The sequence below is a fragment of the Vigna radiata genome, chromosome 7, assembly GCF_000741045.1.
Source record: "Vigna radiata var. radiata cultivar VC1973A chromosome 7, Vradiata_ver6, whole genome shotgun sequence".
NCBI lineage: Eukaryota > Viridiplantae > Streptophyta > Magnoliopsida > Fabales > Fabaceae > Vigna > Vigna radiata.
Genome location: NC_028357.1, coordinates 15786518 through 15807957, shown reverse-complemented (window position 1 = coordinate 15807957; position 21440 = coordinate 15786518).

The window sequence follows — 21440 nt, the reverse complement described above, 5'->3', positions numbered from 1 at the left end:
TACTGTTCTCTTCAAATAATACTTCTTGCAGCATCATCAAAACAATTCTCCAGGTTTTACCAATGCTCCTTATTGGTAACACTAATAAATCCAATTCTGCACAGATTCCAGATTGAACAAGTCATATAATCCAAGAAATGGCAACTCATATCAGACACAGTTAAACAAATATTCCCTTAGTGCATTCATGGGCTATTTTCCGAGCAAATTAAGAAGTCTGCACTTTTGTACATCTACTGTGACAATGTTTGAAATTGGTACAGATTCTTCAAATCCTCTCTCATTCTTAGCTTCAGTAATCTTGCTTATATGCTGCAAAAAAAAAAAAAACTTGTAAAACAAAGTCTGCTATGGCTGTTGTTTTTTTTTTCTCTTGAACCGTATTAGAAGTCACGATTTCCACTGCTGCAGCCAATGGTTGTTTACTCTTCAAATCATAGCTGCAACATGTCAAACAACAAAGACTACAAGCACTATTTGAATATCAACAATGTTAACCGAAATTAAAACTTGGAAATGAAGTGCAGTGACCACTTTGGTAAACTGATTCAATGCATATTACAGTATTGGCAAACTGAGGCACTGTGAACTGGACAACAAATTTGGCACACAACTTTGGCTTCTCACAAGAATATTGCTGTAAATGTCCAGCAAACTAAGCTCACAGCTGCAAGGTGGAAATGTGTTGATTTGTTGTTCTAGAACTCACTCAATCAATTACAAAAATATGGGGCAAACCAGAGGGTTAACACTGCTCTCAAAAACTCATAGTTGCAGGGTGGAAATGTCTATGATGTGTCCGCAAGCAAATAGAAAAGTCTGCTGCAAACTGAACTTAGAATCAATTGCTGCAGCAGTGCCAACTCTACCAATCCATCAGCCATCCTCTTTGCTTGTGTACTCAATCTCCTCACTTCCTTTGATGCGTCCTTGCATGTATGGAGTCTGATTTATAGCACACCTACACAACAAGCCACTTCAGAACTTACACCACTTATGATGCTGCCTGTAATTTGCAAACAGAAAGACACCAACACGTAACCTTTTATCAAACAGGTTATGTGCAAGAGTTCCAAGAAATTTAAAATCAAAGAATTAAGTAGGTAGCAAACACGGAAGCACTTCAAAAGGATCCTAGGAATAGTTCTAGAGTAGATTGGACCAACAATAATGAATAACAACAAGCAATTGGATCAAAATAGCAGTGTTCGAAAAATATCACAAACTGTTTGTGATAATGTCTCAAAGAACAGTTAAATTTGATTGCAAAATTTGATAAATCAGTCTTGGTAATGACACTTTACGGGATGCATTGGTTCTTTCAGCTTTTTAATTTGTTTTTCATATAGTTTGAATTTTATCAAATGTATGTTATAGAACCAGGCTTTTACTCAATCCACATATAATAACCGATCAACCAAATTCAATATGACAATTGACTATGTTACTGCACTGCTACTGTTTTCAAACAGAAATTGACCCAAAACTTGGCAAGTCACATATGCATTTTGCACAGAACAACAATTGGCAAGCTTAGACTGTTTCAAACATGTTTGAATGATTAAAACAAACTTGTTTGAACACAATTTTAGCCAAGATTCATTGTATAACAGAATTTGATTATGGCAGTTCTGATGCAAGCTATTTTAAGCAACTATGACAACCAAATTTTGCAAACAAGTGTAATTCAACTTGAACACAACAGAATTGAAATTAATACAGCCAAAGAAAGTTGCTCAAAGTGGCAGAAAATGATTTGGATGACTTGCCATGATCTAAGTTGCTCAGCCACTTGTTACGCAAAAATGACTTAACTAAGCAAGGTGCAACTCGGTTTACTGCAATTACAGATGTAATCTGACTTTGCACAATCAATTCATGCTCAGAACAATATTCACTATGGACTAGCTTTTATATAAACACTAATACTTACGCAGAATAGCAAGCCCATAAGAAAAAAATCAATGAAATAGTGTTTTTTTTTTAGAATTTCAAAAACAGATGCAGTTTTACAAATCTGCACTACATGATTTACTGGATCTGCACAGATTGATACCAAATCATTCACCTGAGCTCATCATATTGATTGTCATAGCTCTGGGATTGTGCAGAGATTATCTTATATCATGAAGATTTCCAGTTACAACACACGGATCACATAGCATCAGCCAGAATTAAAGACATACAAGAACTTAACATGACTTATGACAAAACCAGAATGGATGCTCAAATTAAAAATACTCAACCAACAAATTCAACCGATTAAAATGAAAAGACTCAAGCAAATCAAGCCTAGCATTGATCAAAGACTTAAAGATCCTAACAAAAAAAATTCAAAAACGTATGGAACAGTAACAGTGGAATCAAGACAGTGAAGAAGTTGGATGACAGAACCGAATTTGAAAAGAAATGAAACTTATCTCGTGAACAAAACATACACAACCAAAAACTCGAGGAGAGGTGTGAAAGAGAGGATCATTGGGAAAGAGGATGGAAAAAGGGACTTTATTATTGAGAGAGGAGGAGGGCATCCTATTGATAAGAAAACATGCAGTTAAGATGACATCCCCCCAGTGATGAATAGGAATATGGGCACCAAGCAAAAGGGTACGAGCCGTTTCAACCAAGTGTCTATTTTTTCTTTCGGCTATACCATTTTGCTGGGGTGTATGAGGACAAGTGGACTGATGCAAAATACCATGGGAGCTAAGGATTGTAGAAAAAGAGGATGAGAAATACTCTTTAGCATTATCACTTCTCAAGATTTTTATTACTTGACCAAATTAGTTCTTGATTACATTAAAAAAAGAGGTGAAAATGGGTAACAATTCAGAGCGATATTTCATTAGATAAACCCAAGTACATATAGAATACTCATCAATAAAAGTAACAAAATACCTAAAACCAAAAGAAAAGACATGACTAGGTCATCAGAATGAATAATAGAAAAACTAGAAGTACACATTGAGTGAGACTTTTTAGGAAAGACAGATTTGACATGTTTTCCTAGTTGACAAGACTCACATTCTAAAGTCTGAAGACTACTAAGTTCAGGGCACATCTTTTTTAACTTTGACAAGTGAGGATGACCAAACCGATCATGTAACACTTTAGGAGGAAGAGCAGCAACACAGGATACCCGTGGACGAGATCCAAAATGGTATAAACCTCCAACTTCATATCCTTCTCCAATCTGTCTCCCCAAGCCACGCTCCTATATGAAAAAAGATTTTGAATCAAAGGTTATTGAACAATGTAACATTTTGGTTAACTGACTTAAGGAAATTAAATTGAATGGACAGTGAGGGACAAAAAGAACAAATTTCAGAGTGAGAGAGGGAGACAGAGAGACTTGACCGACTCCTTTTGAACAAGTTTTAGAGCCATTGGCCAGGGTAATGAGATGGGGTTTTTCTTGGAGGGAAAGGGTTGAGAACAATGAGGCATTACCAGAAATGTGATCAGAAGCACCTGAGTCAATTACCCATGAATTTGGACCTTCCATGGATTGAGAAATGCAAGCTGTGAACATACTTGGGGATTGAGATGATTGCGCCAAGTTGTTAGACTTTAATCGCAGATACTCTTGATACTCTTCCTTAGTGAACTTGGAGTTGGAAGAGGAAGTTTCAGCCTTAGAGACATTGGTTGTTTTTTAAGGGAAGCCATGCAAGGAGTAGCAATTTTCTTGGGTGTGACCCACCCTCTTACAGTAAGTGCACTGTGGACGTCCCCGACCTCTACGTCCTCCTCCTTTAGTGCCACGTCCTCCTCTTCCTCGTGTGGCAACCATGACAGATGGTTCCAGTGTTTCATGAGCTTCCTTAGATTGAGGCACTGAAACACAAAGAAGACATGTGGTCAAGTCTTCCAAGGTTGGGACCTCATGGCTTGTCAGAAGTTGATCTCTGATGTAATTCAAGTCTGAATGCAAAGCACGGAGGATCATCACCATATAATACTTATCAAGCTTCTTCTTGATGTCTTCCGAGGATTCCTCTTCCAAGAACATTCTCAACTCTTCCACAGTTGCTTGGGCTTCAGTCATGAAGGAGACCATATCATGATCTGTCATTTTGAGACTTGCAAGCTTGTTTGCTGTATCATAGAGACGTTGAATATCATTAGCATAAATGCTTCGAACTTTCTTCCAAAATGAGTGACATGTTTTGAAGGCTCTAAGAGATATTAAAAGTCGTGGTTCCACAGATTGCCACAATAGGGCACACAATTGGAAATCTGCTTGTTTCCATTGTTCAACTTTTTTTGAAGGTACTTGGTTTCCATCCTGCTTAAGGTGATCATAATGACCTTGACCGAGGAACCACATTTCCACAGCCGCAGACCAAGACAGATAATTTTTCCCGTTTAGCTTTTCCGAAGTAATCGAAGGACTTCCAGATAGGGAAAGAACACTTCCAGACGCCATTCTGGATAAAAAATAGATTCTGGAGACGGAAGGAAGGCGCGACAGTGAGGAACAAGAAAACGCGACAGTGAGCAACCAAACAACCCTCGGTTTTCTTCAAGAGGAGCTTCGAGACTTTCACGGAAACCAGGTTTTGAGGGTCAGAATGGAGAGAGGAGGCTCAGGCGACGACTATGGAGGTGTCGCGGTGAAGTTCCGGTGAGCAGAGGGCGGCGCGTGGACAGCACGCGCCTGTTCGCAATGCACAAAGAGGCTGCACGTGACGAAGCGTCGACGAGATTCAGGCGAACCCACTAGTGGGGTTGGCTATCGCGTGAAGAGGCGAGCCATATCCAGTGGTCGCCGGACGGAACTGTGACGACGGACGACAGTGAACGGCGACAGACAGCGTTGGACAGCAGCGGACAGATGCGAGATGGCGGACAACCAAGTTGAAGAACTTCAAACTGCAGTTGACAGCTGCAGTTAATGGCGAGACAACCGCAGACGACGGCGAACGGCACCGGACAGGTGCTAACAGCAGTGATAGTGCTGATTGACAACCGAGGACGGAAACCAGAGCAGGATAAACTTGCTCTGATACCAACTTGAGATTAAAACTGATAAAAAATATAATCTTGAGGGCATGGAAGATCCCTCTCATTATCTTCTATTTATAATGAAAACACAAGAGTACATGTAATACCAAGAGTCTGCACTAGACTACTAGGTACAGAACTAGGTACAAAACTAGGTACAACTCATTAATAACTCTACAGACTAGCCTAAATGATGATAGCTATATGTAATGATTCTAACAAGTTCACCATGGTCTACGGTTGTATTTGGTTCCGTAGTGACTTATTCGATTCCAACTTCTCAGTGTTGTTGGATGACTATATAAATAACATGTATTTTGCTAACTACATGTTGTAATAATGTTATGTTATTGCAAAAGAATATTTTTTACAACGTTAATATTTTTATTAATTAGCAATAGTGAAATTTTTAAGTGCTGCAACGGTCAAATTATTTATTACTTTTATGATCTTTTATTGATTTTATTCTTCCCTAGCTCTATAAATAGAGAGTTCTTTCTCCATTCCAAGACACACAAAAAATGGGTCTTTTTCTCTTCCTCTTTTCTTCTTTTCATTCTCTAAAAATATTTTGGGTTAATTTATACTCTTTATAGAGTTTCTTGCTAGTTCTGTGATCATCGAATACAATTCGAGAAGTTCCTGTTGTATCCTGGGGGACTTGCGCAATACATCGCGGATAAGTCCTTAAGGACAGTGAACTTACACGCCTCAAGAAATTGCGGTTAAAGTTTCGGTCAGTATTTTACTACAATCTTAAGGACTTAGATTTCAGTCTGTCAAAAGTAAAAAAAGGTACGAGAATCTATCTCTATGTGCTTACGTTAATTTCATTATGAATGCCTTGAATTATTTATTTTTAGAATATTGATCATTTATTTGAATGATTTGTGAGATTTGGAATATTCTTATTTCTGAATCTATAAATGATGGCTTTCTTTACTGTTTTTTCTGGTTATTCATGGAATTCATTTAATGTCTTGAAAGTGAATTAATTGAAAATGAAGAATTATGAGAGAGATTGGAAACTATAGATTCTCGTGATTAGTTATTAAATAAAATTTAGAAATAAATTAGGAATTAAGATTTCTTATTAATTAAAATTTAGAAATAATGATGGGTTCACGTTAATCCTTATTTTTTTTAAGAAAGAAGATGATTTAAATAAATTGGAATGAATGAGAAGGTAGCCATGAGTTATGTTTAATTAATCTGAGAAGGGAAATGTTAGGAGATAATATGAGTAGCAGGGGTTTCTTTTATTAAATAAATTTTCTAATTAATTCTAAATCCTAAGGAATACTAGAAGGAAACCCTAAATTAGATTCCTAATCAGAATCTCCCCCAATCTTTTCTTCTCTCGCGGACGACCTATATAGGGTTCTTCTTTCTCGTGGACAACCCAACTTAAGGTGTGATACTTGTCACGGGAAACTCGTGGCGGTGAAGATGACGGAGCTTCGGAGGCGCGACGCAGACGAAGGTTTTGCCTTCTCTGGTGGCTGGTGGTGTTTACGAGGCAACTATATGAGAAGACAATGTGGGTGAAGGTCATAGTGATTTGCGGTGTCGCGATCTGGCGAGTACAGGGGTTGCGACTCTCGCGTTTGGCTCACGTAATTGATTGAGAATCAAATTAATTTAAAAGAGAAATTAATTTGATTCAAAAAGGAAATTAATGGGTTTTTAAATTAAATGGGAATTTGATTTTAATGATGGATTATAGTAATAAATGATCTATTGTTTTGGAATGATATTTATCTATTGTTTGTCATTTATTGTTTGAGTGAACCCATTGAACACATTGTATTTTTTAGATAATGATGAATGAATAATGTCAAATAAAGAATGAGAATGATTATTGTTAAAACTAAATTGGTTCTACGATTAAACTTTGAAATGAAAGACATGGGTGAACTCAATGTATTTTTAGGTGTTAGAATCATAAGGAAGGGCGATAATATATTACTATCCCAAGAACAGTACATTGAGAAACTTTTTAAGAAGTTTGAGTATTATGTTTTCAAAAACCTGTGACTACCCTTATGATGCTAACTCTAAATTAGTGAAAAATAGAGGAGAATCATTATCTCAACCTTAGTATGCCCAGATAATTGGGAGGTTACTACACTTAATGAGCTTTTCTAGACTTGATATTGCTTATGCAGTAGGTAGATTGAGTAGGTACACTCAATGTCCTAATCATGAACATTGGGATGCACTTGCTAGACTTATGAGATACTTAAGAGGTTCAATGGATTATGCCATTGAATATAGTGGATTTCCCGCTGTACTAGAAGGGTAGAGTGATGCTAACTGAATCTCTGATTCAGATGAGTCAAAATCCACTAGTGGTTATGTATTTACACTTGGGGGTGGTACGATTACATGGAAATTAGCCAGACAAACTATTATTGCAAGATCAATAATGGAATCTGAGTTTGTTGCTCTTGAGATGGCTGGTAACGAGGCTGAGTGGTTGAAAAACTTCTTAGCGAACATTTCTCTAGGAATGAAACCAACCCCATCAATATCAATACATTGTGATTGCCAATCGGCAATAGCTATAGCTAAAAACAAGAATTACAATGGAAAGAATAGACATATACAATTGAGACATAATTTGGTGAAGCAGTTGCTAAAGAGTGGAACTATTTCCATTTATTATGTGAAGTTAGAATGGAATCTAGCGGATCCTCTGACAAAACCCTAGGAAGACAAATGATATTAGAAACATCGAGGGGAATGAGAATTAAGCCACTGGCAAACAAATAAGTGATGGTAACCCAACCTTTGTGATTAAAGATCCCATGAATAAGGTTCATATGGGTAAAAACAAGTCACTTGTTAGTTCTGATAGCACTAAATTGATTTTAATCAATTATGTCCCTTCCTATGGTGTGTGTGTGTGTGAAAGTGCTAGAGACTGCATTACTGAGAGGCTACACTTTGTTATTAAAATTCTATGTGGTGAAAGAATTTTAGTTTAAACAAAGTTTTTAATGATTTTCATATCCCTTATGGGTGGTGTATGATTTGCAGCATACACTTGATGAAATCACCTATATGAGTGTCGGTGGGGCCGCTTGCATGAGATCTTGGCATGATTTCTAGAGCACTCATGAATACCGGGCATGCGCATGGCCTACTAAGCGCAACACAACGATAGGGGTGTATTGTGATTGATAAACCTCTAACACACGTCAAGTGTCTTTGGTTCATATAGCTAGCTATACCAACTACTCGTGTTAAGTATCTCAATCTAAGACTGGTTCATATAGCTTGCTATACTAGCTTTGATGCATTACATCCTATGAGACCCAGAATAAAAGTTTCTTATTTTTTCTTTCAACTTTCTTTTGCAATAAGTGGGGGATATTTGTAATAATGTTATGTTATTGCAAAAGAATATATTTTACAATGTTAATATTTTTATTAATTAGCAATAGTGAAATTTTTAAGTGCTGCAACAGTCAAATTATTTATTGCTTTTATGGTCTTTTATTGATTTTATTCTTTCCTAGATCTATAAATAGAGAGTTCTTTCTCCATTCCAAGACACACCGAAAATGGGTCTTTTCTCTTCCTCTTTTTCTTCTTTTCATTCTCTAAAAATATTCTAGGTTAATTTATACTCTTTATAGAGTTTCTTGCTAGTTCTGTGAGCCTTGAATACTATTCGAGAAGTTCCTGTTGTATCCTGGGTGACTTGTGCAATACACTACGGATAAGTCCTTAAGGACAATGAACTTACACGCCTCAAGAAATTGCGGTTCAAGTTTCAGTCAGTATTTTACTACACTGCAACGTTTGATAAGAGTGTGTTGTTATATATGGCCCAAGTGCTTGAATATTATCTAACCATATACTAGATGACAATACAACCCTGTTTCCTTTGTTATTAGTCATGCATATTGCAAAACATTTTATGTGAATGTCAAAATAATTTCTGAACCTTGTATTGTATTGAAGAGTGATATATACATTTTAAAATAAAATAAAACTATTTCATTTTACTAAATTACAATTTTCTTACATTTTCAAAATTAATTTTAATAACTAATTTTTTTTCTTTATAAATATTTTTACAATTAAATATAACATTAACAATTATCATTTTATATTACTTTAATAACGAATATTTTGATAATCTTCAATTTCTACCAATTAAACAATATTTTATCTCTCACATCGGTCAAATTCTATACTAATTCTAACAAATTTTACTTGCAAATTTACTCACATTTACTTCTGAATCTACTTAAATAAACAATAATTAATTCACTCTCAAATCCGTTCAAATCCACCCACCTCCAAATCATCCCTCCAAAGTAAACACACCCTAATATAGTAAAGAAAATTTAAATGCCCATTTTATCTTATTTCTATGCAAATGTTTTTTAAAATTCACACTTTTCTTATCAACAATAAACCATCCTGTTCAATAGTGAGAAACAAACATGCCATTAGTGTAGTAAAATGCTGATCGAAACTTGAACCGCAGTTTCCTGAGGCGTGTAAATTCACTGTCCTTAAGGACTTATCCGCAGTGTATTGTGCAAGTCCCCCAGGATACAACAAGAACTTCTCGAAATGGATTCGAGGATCACAGAACTAGCAAAAAAAACTCTATAAAGAGCATAAATTAACCCAGAATAATTTTGGTTGTGTTTTGGAATGGAGAAAGAGAAAGAGTTCTCTATTTATAGAGTTAGGGTAGAATAAAATCAATAAAAGACAATAAAAAACAATAAATAATTTGGCCGTTGCAGCACTTAAAAAATTTAACTGTTGGAATATTATCGTTGCAACGTTTCTTTTNCAATAATCTAACATTTTAATTGATCTTAATAAAAAAACAAACTGACATCAAATAAAAATAATATATATTGTTATTGATTGAAAAAAAATCATATTTCATATTAATTTTACCATATAATAATTTAACATTAACATTGTTTAAGAATCGATACTTAAAGTAATTTAAATATTTTTTTAGAAACATCTTTAAAGTAACATTAACCTGTATTGAATTCCATGCCTAAGCATTACAGCAACATATTATATGCCATGCAATATTCAAAATAAAATTCAAACCACATTCTTAATTTCCTTTATCAAATTTTAACAAGTGTTAACAAAGCATCCAGACTCATGTTTGATTCCCAACTCTAAACACAACCCTCAAAATATTCATGATGCCTCGGTTAAGAAAACATCATCAAACATCCTGACTTACCATTTTAAATCAAATTAATTTCTCTTTCCAATTATAATTAAAATTAATTTGATTGCCAATTAATTACTAAATCAATAATAATAATTTTCTTCTCGCACTATGATGTATTTTCTACTTAAAATTTTTCCTTAACAGTATCCAATCATCCAAACATTAATATAATTAAATTTAAACTTCCAGACGCTAACATACCACATAACCATACTATTTATAGATTGACACAATTTTAAATTATCAAGATTCATCCTCAGAATACCCCCCGAACACTCAAAACCGTACACAATAAATCCAAATGCACTTAAATATTTTTTTACTTTAATGTAAAAAATATTATCATTAATATGGAGATAGTTTGTTCAGAATTGTTAAACTAAATCTATGGCATGCACCCATCGTAACCGACCATTTTTTTTTTCAAAACAATTAATCAGAATTAATTAGCTTTAATGCTAAAGTTTTTCTTTTTCTTTTTTCTTCAAAATTCTTTAAACATAATTGATTGTCTAATATAACATTGTTACGTTACAGCCACCATATTTATCTATTCATTTAAATTATTTTTCTCTTTAAAAATTCACATCTCATTAAATTAATTTCATGCGTATATGGAAATAATCAACATCTAAGGCTAAATTATCAATTAATAAATAAATAAGATTAGGTAGATTTAATTGAATCATCCAATTAAAAATTCGAGAGGTAATTAGAAATTATCATTTACAGAAACTAACATTAACAGATTCTAAATTCCTAACTATAATTAATTTACAATATGATCGTGCTTAACCCTTCATAAATAGGAAACTTCAATTTCTCATATATTATTAATTATAATTCAAAGAAAACCATAATTCCTAATTTATTCTTTTATACTAACTTTTATTCATTTCCTTTTAAATTATCATTCAAATATTTACATCACATTATATATGCATTTTAACGAGAATAAACCTAATGAGAACAACTATAATTTCATAATTCTCGAGATAATCACACGTTCCAATTAATCATTCAAAAACATTCAGAATTACTATCAATCAAATAAATACATAATTATTAAAGTAAGCTTCGCATACCTTTTACTTTTGATATAAGTCCTTAAGATTGTAGTAAAATGCTGACCAAAACTTGAACCGCAATTTCATGAAACGTGTAAATTCACTGTCTGCGGTGTATTCGCAAGTCCCCCAGGATACAATAGGAACTTCTCGATGATCACAGAACTAGCAAAAAAAAAAACTCTATAAAGAGCATAAATTAACCCAGAATAATTTTAGAAAAGAAAAAGAAGAAAAGAGAAAGAGGGAAGACTGATTTTGGTTGTGCTTTGGAATGGAGAAAGAGTTCTCTATTTATAGTAGAGTTAGGGAAGAATAAAATCAATAAAAGACAATAAAAAACAATAAATAATTTGGCCGTTACAGCACTTGAAAATTTGACTGTTGGAATATTATCGTTGCAACGTTTCTTTTACAATAATCTAACATTTTAATTGATCTTAATAAAAAAACAAACTGACATCAAATAAAAATAATATATATTGTTATTGATTGAAAAAAAATCATATTTCATATTAATTTTACCATATAATAATTTAACATTAACATTGTTTAAGAATCGATACTTAAAGTAATTTAAATATTTTTTTTTAAAACATCTTTTAAAATCAAAATCATAAAAAAAATACAATTTTTAAAACAGATAATATCCTCAAATGAAAAATAATTGACCATACTGTCGACCAACTCTTTTAAGAAAACATAGTTTACATTGTTTAACCCTTTCAAAGTTGTAAATTGTAATTTTTATGATCAAGGAAAACTTTAAAAATGTTTTCATGTTAAGAAAGTTATTATAATATCCACCTAGAGAAATAAGTTCATTTAACCTACAAAGAGATTAGGTTTGTCAAATTTACCTCGTTTAAATCATTATATGTTAATATAAAAGTGTCCTACATTTGCTAATCTGTCATGAAGTAATGGATCATAATATAGTGTTTTCAACAGAGAACACGATAAATTCTCTATCTTAATGTGTGCATGAATTTTACAAACACAAGTATTTAATAAGACTTAAATGATTACTTTAATAAAGTAATGATATAAAAGTATATGGATAATAATATTTAGATAACATTTTTTTTTACAACATTTGAACAGTGATTACGTGTCAATCTGTGATTGGTCAAAAATTATTTCACAATCAATAATAATAATCATAAGGAAAATGATATATAGACAACAAACTTTGACAACATTTAGACACAGGACGCGTGTCTAAATGTGATCGGTCCACGTGAAATATGAATTTTAAATTCGACCGCAGACGTGGCATGCAGAGAAGGGATCAGATTTGAATCTGAAAATATTTTTTTCATCTTCGCGCATTCAACACATTTGAGAGTTTGAGAGAGAGAGGGAGAAGCGAAACGCGTTCGAGAACCCAGCCGACACCGTCACAGTGACGATCTCGTTCGAACCGGCCTCCACTGCCGTCGGATTGCCGCCGCCGTAGACCCGCCGTCCTCCGTTGTCTTCCCTCCACGCAGCCACCCAGAATCGCATTCGAGCCGGCTTCGAAGAAGGCAAAACCTAGACGTCGGAGGTGCGCCGTCGTCTTCTCTCCTCCAAGTCACTGTGCTGCCGCCATTGAGCCATCATTCGAAGGCAACATCTTGCCGTCGACCCAACTGCCTACTGCCGTCGGATTGTCGTCGGAGTGCCGCCGGAGGTTCGCCGGAGTACCTTTCTAAAAGGTATTTTCTTCCCTTTAACAATGATTTGCATGAGTATCTTCTTTCATTGAGTTGTTTTCTAGCACTGTTGTTGTATGGTTAGAAGCAAAGTCTATAGTAGAAAAACACCCATTACCCTGTTCTTCTCTTTTTCTTTAATTTAAGGAAAATAGGTCCTTCGAATCCAGCAAAGAAAACAACATTTTTTGTGTACACCTGATATGGAAAGTATGTGCTCCAAAAAACATGGAACCAAGGATTATTGTAAACAAATGTTCTAAAACAAGGACAAAAAGTGTGTGATCAGCAATGAGTAGAGGAATGAGTTTTACTCTCTTGAGTGTTGAGCTTGGGACTGGCAGCAGAAGCCCCGTGTGAGAGGAAAATCAATGAAGTTGAAGCAAGGAAGAGTAAAGGGAAGACCTTGAAATATCCCAAATTGGGCTCCATGAATGTGCTTTCACCTTTTGGAGAGTGATAGCGTGTGAGTCAGAGACAGGTTATTGACATTATTACAAAGATGAATGGTAAATTTGTTTGTTTGATTATTTGTTTTGTTATATTCATTAGAATGGTTGCTTTTAAGAAGGGATTTGGGCAGAGTTTAATTTTTTAATTTTTTAATATATCTAAATTAGTCTATATGACTGCAGTTTGAGATTCAAGAGAGTGATAACACAAAAACAATTAGGAAAGAGAAGATTTGTGAGAAGAAATATGTAGACTTAGTTGAGATGATTTAAGATAGACTTAATTAGTAGTTTAGTTCATTAGTAATTTAATTTCTATAGGTAGATATTTTATTTATTTTAGTTTTTATATTTGTTTTTAACTTTAATTTCATATTTTGCACACGTATTTGTTTCCGTTTTGAAACCATATTTGATCTCAAAGTGGGTATGAATTGTCAAGATGTTTTATTGATTTTATTGATTTCAATGTTTCCAGTTACTAAAATAGTTTTAAATATTGCTTTAGAGTTTTAAATATTGCTTTATAGCCCGTACAAACCGAAATCTTCAACAGAGTGTTTTGCTTAGAGATAGTGGATTACATTTTTGGAGCACTAGTTTAGTATTTGTTGATATTGAATTGTCTACTTTTGGCATCCTTTTTAGGCCATGGTTGCAAGAGGAGATCTTGGTGCAGAGCTCCCTATTGAAGAAGTTCCACTTTTGTAGGTAAAATCCTTTTAAACAAAAATGAGTTAATGGCAACAAATATGTTGGAAAGCATGATTGTTCACCCGACACCAACCAGAGCTGAGGTATCTGATATTGCAATATCTACTAGTTTGTGATTGCAGGAATGGATGACCCAAGCGAACCTTTTATGACCTTACAGAAGGCCTTAAAAAATGATAAGAGGATAAGATACCATAGAGACTATCTTTCAAACCTATCTGCTGCTATATGGTACATTATTGGAAGCTTTTGAGTTCGTCCTCAAGGGTTATAACACTATTTTGTTAGCCATCTTAATTCTGACATAATATGAATTCAATACAGGGACATGTGGATGGTCTAAACTAACAATACTAGTAATGACTCATGAGACCTTGTTTGAAATAGCTGTTAAGATTCTACTGTATAACTTATGATCTGTCTCATGGGTTATAATTACAATATTGGTCTGCGTTTTTACAAAGTTGGTTCTCAAATACTGGCCTCGTAGTTCTTCAGATAAAGATCGGTTGTTTTTTGTAATATTTTAATTTTTCATTGATAATGGCAGAGTGATGCACTTTTCAACTTTTGCCTTCTCAAGGTACTTGACTGTTCAGTTTGTCCGTTTCTTTTGGAAGAGGGAATCCAACCAGAAGGCTAAGATTTTACGGGTATAATTCACTATATACCTATTTTATCCAAAACCAAATTTGAGTTTTATATATTTATTTTTGTTTGCTCTTCAATATTTATATATTATTGATGTTGAAGGTAGGTACTGTTGGAGTTGAAAATGTTGAATCAGAATCAAGAGTTAGTCCTGGAAGTTAATAGTAACGAGACTTGTGCACTTGAATTTGCAGCTTCATAGTATACAGTTTATATGATTATTTTACATATGAATATATTATCTTAGAATTTGTCTCACTTTTCTTTGAGGTTGCTTGATTTTTTTCTTCTTCTATTCTTTAAGTTGTTGAAATAGATTCTATTACAAAGAAGGAAAGCTTATAGTACCTGCATAACTGCGTAACAATTTGCTTCATGGTATTTTGTTAATGTCGAATTTGTTAGTGCAATTACACTTCATACAATGTACTTTGAGATTTTGTTGATGATTATTTGTACATATGTTGAGAAATTTTATTTTTTGTAGTTGTTTCTCCCAATTATCCATGACCTTTCATATAAATGTCTCATTTTATTGAAATGTTGTGCATTTTTGTTTTTGCAGGATGAATTGCAACAATTTAAGGAGCAATATGTTTGTCAATGGATTTTGGATGTCGCCAATGTGCGAAAGAGTCAAGTGTCGCAAGATTTAGGCATTTTGTACATATTTTGGACAGTAGTGATTTTTGCAAAGATTGTTTGTAGAAATATGTCAGGATTTATGAAATATTGTTTGTACAAAGAAATATGAAAATTAGGTTCTTTTCATGGGCAACTGATAGGCCTCCTATAATTTACAAGAGGAGAACTAAAAATTAGGTTCTGAATTAGGATTGAAATGTTCTAGCTGTTATACTAGTTCGTTTCTATCAGCTTCCTCACAACAGTTGCTTAAGGGTAGATACTATGATGTTAATGTATTTGCTTAAGGGTAAAAAGCTAAATCTAATATTTCTTACTTTTATTTGTTTTAGTGTATTTTCTATTTATATTTATTGAATGTTAGCTATGAGCTATATGTTATCATTGTTGATTTCAATTTTGTTGATGTTGTGTTATTTTAATCTTCTTACTCTTCGTATTTCTTTTTTGTCTTTTAATTGATGATATGCTATATGCTATGTTATTATATAAACTTGTAAGTGAGTTAAGATTCAAACTTTGATTTTCAATAATGTGTTCGGATAGGAGATTTTAAGAAGGGAATGTCGTATTTAAAGTGGCAATTGAGTTTTTTAAAGTGGTAAATATGGTTATTTTACCATGTACTTGTTAAAAATTTGTATAAAACTTGGTTCCAAATTATTTCTAAGTGGAAAAATAAATTAGGTATTCAAAAATGATTGTGATGTTCACAATTAACCTTTCTGTGCAAAAACCTCACCTGAAGTACCCATTTATTTAGCTTATGGTACCACTAGTTTTCCTGCACCATGGTTTGAATAAATATGGATCTTTTGTCACATGTTTGTTTAGAAATTGTATGAAAATTGGTTCCAATTACTTGTAAGTGAAAAAAATGATGAAAAACAAATTAGGCACTCCTAAATGACTATCATGTTCATAGTTGACCTTTCTGTACAAAAATCTCACTTGAAGTACTCATTTATTTAGCCTGTGGTACCACTGGTTTTCCTGCACTATGGGTTTGAATAAATATGGATCTTTATCACGTGTTTGTTCAGAAATTGTATGAAAATTGGTTCCAAATTACTTGTAAGTGGAAAAAAATGATGAAAAAAAAAGGCTCTCCTAAATGACTATCATGTTCACAGTTGACCTTTTTGTACAAAAGCCTCACCTGAAGTACCCACTTATTTAGCCTGTGGTACCACTAGTTTTCCTGCATCATAGGTTTGAATAAATATGGATCTTTTATCACGTGTTTGTTCAGAAATTGTATGAAAATTGGTTCCAAATTACTTGTAAGTGGAAAAGATGATGAAAAACAAATTAGGCATACCTAAATGACTATCATGTTCACACTTGACCTTTCTGTACAAAAACCTCACAAGAAGTACCCACTTATTTAGCCTGTGGTACCACTAGTTTTCTTGCACCATGGGTTTGAATAAATATGGATCTTTTGTCACGTGTTTGTTCATAAATTGTATGAAAATTGGTTCCAAATTACTTGTAATTGGAAAAATGATGAAAATACAAATTAGGCTCTCCTAAATTACTATCATGTTCACAGTTGACCTTTTTGTACAAAAACCTCACCTGAAGTACCCACTTATTTAGCCTGTGGTACCACTAGTTTTCCTGCATCATAGGTTTGAATAAATATGGAACTTTTATCACGTGTTTATTCAGAAATTGTATGAAAATTGGTTCCATATTACTTGTAAGTGGAAAAAATGATGAAAAACAAATTAGGCATACCTAAATGACTATCATGTTCACAGTTGACCTTTTTGTACAAAAACCTCACAAGAAGTACCCACTTATTTAGTCTGTGGTACCACTAGTTTTCCTTTACCGTGGGTTTGAATAAATGTGAATCTTTTGCCATGTGTTTGTTCAGAAATTGTATAAAAATTGGTTCTAAATTACTTATAATTGGAAAAAATGATGAAAATACAAATTTAGACCATTGTTTTACTTCAACTAAATTATTTTTAACTTAACTTCATTTGGTATGTTTAAATATAAAAAAATAATTAAAAGCCTTCCAATATAACATTTGTTATAATATTCAACAATAATTTTTCTAGAACATGTATTAAAATCATGTAATAAATAAAAGATTTATTACTAACTATATTAAAAATATGAATAAAATGAAATGGCAAATTTTTGTTAAGCTTTTAAATAAATTAAACTTAGAATAGTAATAGAAATAAATTATGTAATTTAAATTAATTAAATATTCAATCATTACGTTCTTAATTTCTTTTATTCGTTTAAAGTAATAAAAATAATTACTTCCAAGTAATAACAAACGCCCTAATGGAGCATAATGATGAAAACAAACGCCCTAAGTCTAAAATTTGTCTTCAAAATTTTTCAACCTCACAAAAATGAATATCATGTCTAATAACATTTTGTTAAAACAAAAATGCATTGTCCTCATGCTAACGGTCAATCCAACCAAAATACAAAATCAACCTTCAATCATATAATAAATATTGATTAACTCAATTAACTCAACCAACCTTCTTATTCTTTAACAACTCTTAAACATTTACATTAATATTACAATGTGTTACCTATTCAACAACCATAATTTTAATATATATTCATAATAAACAAATTTAATAATCTAAGTTGTCAATACCATTTACAATGATGAAAAGTTTTTCAAACCACCAAGATTAATAGACATTAATAAAGCTTCCAACACACTATCTTCAAAATGAACTCTAGGACTGCACCACATGCTAAAGTAGCATTTGCTCTCTCCGTACCTGTTCATTTAAGACAAAAAATTATTGAATATATAATAAGAACTTTAGCCACTATAAAAATCCATGAACAACAATACCATTAAATATATAATAATAGCTTTAGCCACTAAAAACTGAGGGAGTATTTTGGCAGTATGTTTATTCTAGGTTACTTAATTTTCTATTTGTGCAAGTTTAATTACTATAATTAAATACTTATTCCAAAAGTAACGATTGAGAATTACAAAGTCAAAAAATAAAAAAAGATTAGAAAAATGCTCAACTAGTTTAACTTACAAGCATACAAGACCTTGCAAACCAAATGTTGATAATACTCAGAAAGTTGTGACCACAAAAACAATCATATGAGACGACAAAAATCCTTATCATAGAGACAGAAGAAACAAGTATTAAAACATGATAAAAGAAACGTACAGAATCCAACAATTGCAAGAAAGAGCATAACAACGGCAAGAATAACCAGTGCAGAGCCAGTCTCCTACAACACATAATATATAATTGTAAGGAAAAAAGACATTTTAAAACCTCAAATCAAATCAAGATATCCAAATGTACTACAACAATATAAAATAACAAAAAAGTTTACATGGTTTTGGAGCTCAGTAAAATTGCACCATAACAATGATAATGGTCTCATCGGCCAAAATTTCCAAGATCAAGGATCACAAAATAATGATAAAAACCTTTTGACACTTGTGCTAATAAAGTCAGGTTAATAAACAAGTAAGTGTCAATATTATCCAGTATATAATAAGATGCTAATACATTTGTAAAGTTAATAATGAGATTTGTGTTATGTAGTCCAATTAATGCGTGGGCATGATTTAAAGGTAGATGGGCAATATAAGGTGAATGGATGAATAAAAAGAGTATTGGATAATTTGGATATACCTGTCTAAGGGTTGTTATGCTTTCACACGTTCAACAATAGAATAAATTCACTTTTCACATCTTCTGCATAACTTTCCCAGGAAAATAATTGTTCAACTCCTCATACCCTTCTATTTCAAAAGTTGCTTTTCAGCTCCACTAGCCCCACAAATTTATATTTCTCTCCCGTTTTAATTTCTTATATAACAAAAATAAACGATTTTAGACTAAATTTATTAATTTTTTTTGGTAGCACCTTAAAACATGTAAAAACATTAAAATTATAAATTGATTTAATCGTACACTTTTCTCCCCCACAAATAGGGTATTGTTGTTTCAGTGCCATCATTCTCAAAAAAAAGATGTGCCCCCACTTGCTTCATCTTCCACAGTGCCATCTCATTCTCATTTTTTTTTTATAATCAGCAAATCCAGTTAATGATTCATTCTTCGTTTTCCCTTATTGGTCAGTTTCCTTTCTTGCAAACTAAAATTCTCAATTTGAAAGATCAAACTTTTACTTCTCCCAAAAGCAATTTAAGTACCCTATCTGTATTATTAAATTAAATAGAGAAAATGCATACTAGTTTACAATATGAAAAGCAATAGTAGTATTTTTCCATGCTTCAGCATTGAGAATAACAATTACAGTTAGATAAAATCAATATACTTACTCTAATTACTTCAGATATAGCATGCGTTAGATTATCCAAACTCAATGTCTTCTTTGGTGTTAACCAAGGAAGACCACTACTCTGCAAAATTCCATTCCGTGTTAGAACACTACAGAGTACAAAAAAAATTGACATTTTAAATTCAAAAGTTATAACTATAAAACAACAAAATGAAAAGGGAGAGGAAATACCTTCCATCCTCTCGGTCCTTCCGCACCATCCTTAATTTCATAAGTAGCTTTAAATCCATTAACGGTAACGCGATCAGTTTAGAGTTCCCATCAAATCTGGCTTCCACCACAAGTTCACTCAATCAACTTCAAGAAACTTTTCTTAAAAAGTGCAATAGGAAAAAGCAAATATTCTTGGTAAAATAACACAATGACCTTTGAATGCTGGTAGGAATTTTAGTTCCCGCAACAAAATTGGGATGATCTAACCTTAGATTTTGTTTGTCTTCTTAAGGAAGTCTGGCTTATCATCACCATTATAAGCAATCGACGCTGCTTCTTCTTCATACTCACAACATCTAAGGATCGCCTAATCTCTACTGGAGCACTGATATCAAGCAACTAAGCTAAAAAATAAAAAGAACAAAGGATAATAATCAAAACCTAAAAAAAGAAATCGAGAACAATCGAGCCAATTGAGTCCCATGATTTATCACGTGACAAGTTTGAGGCTTTCTACTATAGGCTTTTCTACTATAGGGTAATGGGTGTTTTCCTACTATAGACTTTGCTTCTAACCATACAACAGCAGTGCTAGAAAACAACTCAATGAAAGAAGATACTCATGCAAATCATTGTTAAAGGGAAGAAAATACCTTTTAGAAAGGTACTTCGGCGAACCTCCGGCGGCACTCCGACGACAATCCGACGGCACTAGGCAGTTGGGACGACGGCAAGATGTTGCCTTCGAATGACGGCTCAACGGCGGCAGCACGGTGACTTGGAGGAGAGAAGACGATGGCGCACCTCCGACGTCTAGGTTTTGCCTTCTTCGAAGCCGGCTCGAACGCGATTCTGGGTGGCTGCGTGGAGGGAAGACAACGGAGGACGACGGGTCTACGGCGGCGGCAATCCGACGGCAATGGAGGCCGGTTCGAACGAGATCGTCACTGTGACGGTGTCGGCTGGGTTCTTGAACGCGTTTCGCTTCTCCCTCTCTCTCTCTCAAACTCTCAAATGTGTTGAATGCGCGAAGATGAAAAAAATATTTTCAGATTCAAATCTGATCACTTCTCTGCATGCCACATCTGCGGTCGAATTTAAAATTCATATTTCACGTGGACCAATCACATTTAGACACGCATCCTGTGTCTAAATGTTGTCAAAGTTTGTTGTCTATATATCATTTTCCTAATCATAAACATTATTGTGGAGTAATTTTTGACCAATTAAAGATGGACATGTAATCAATGTTCAAATGTTGTCAAAAAAATGTTGTCTAAATATCATTATCCAAAGTATATATAGCACAAATAAACAAAACTCTTTTAACTTAAACATCTTTAACTTAACCTTGTGCCTTGAGCATTTCAGCCCACCTTTGTACCTTAAACATCTTTAACTTAACCTTGTGCATTGAGCATCTATAGCTCAAGTTTACAATTAAAGGATCTATAGCTAGACCTCATGCTTTGAGCATCTTTAACTCAGCTGT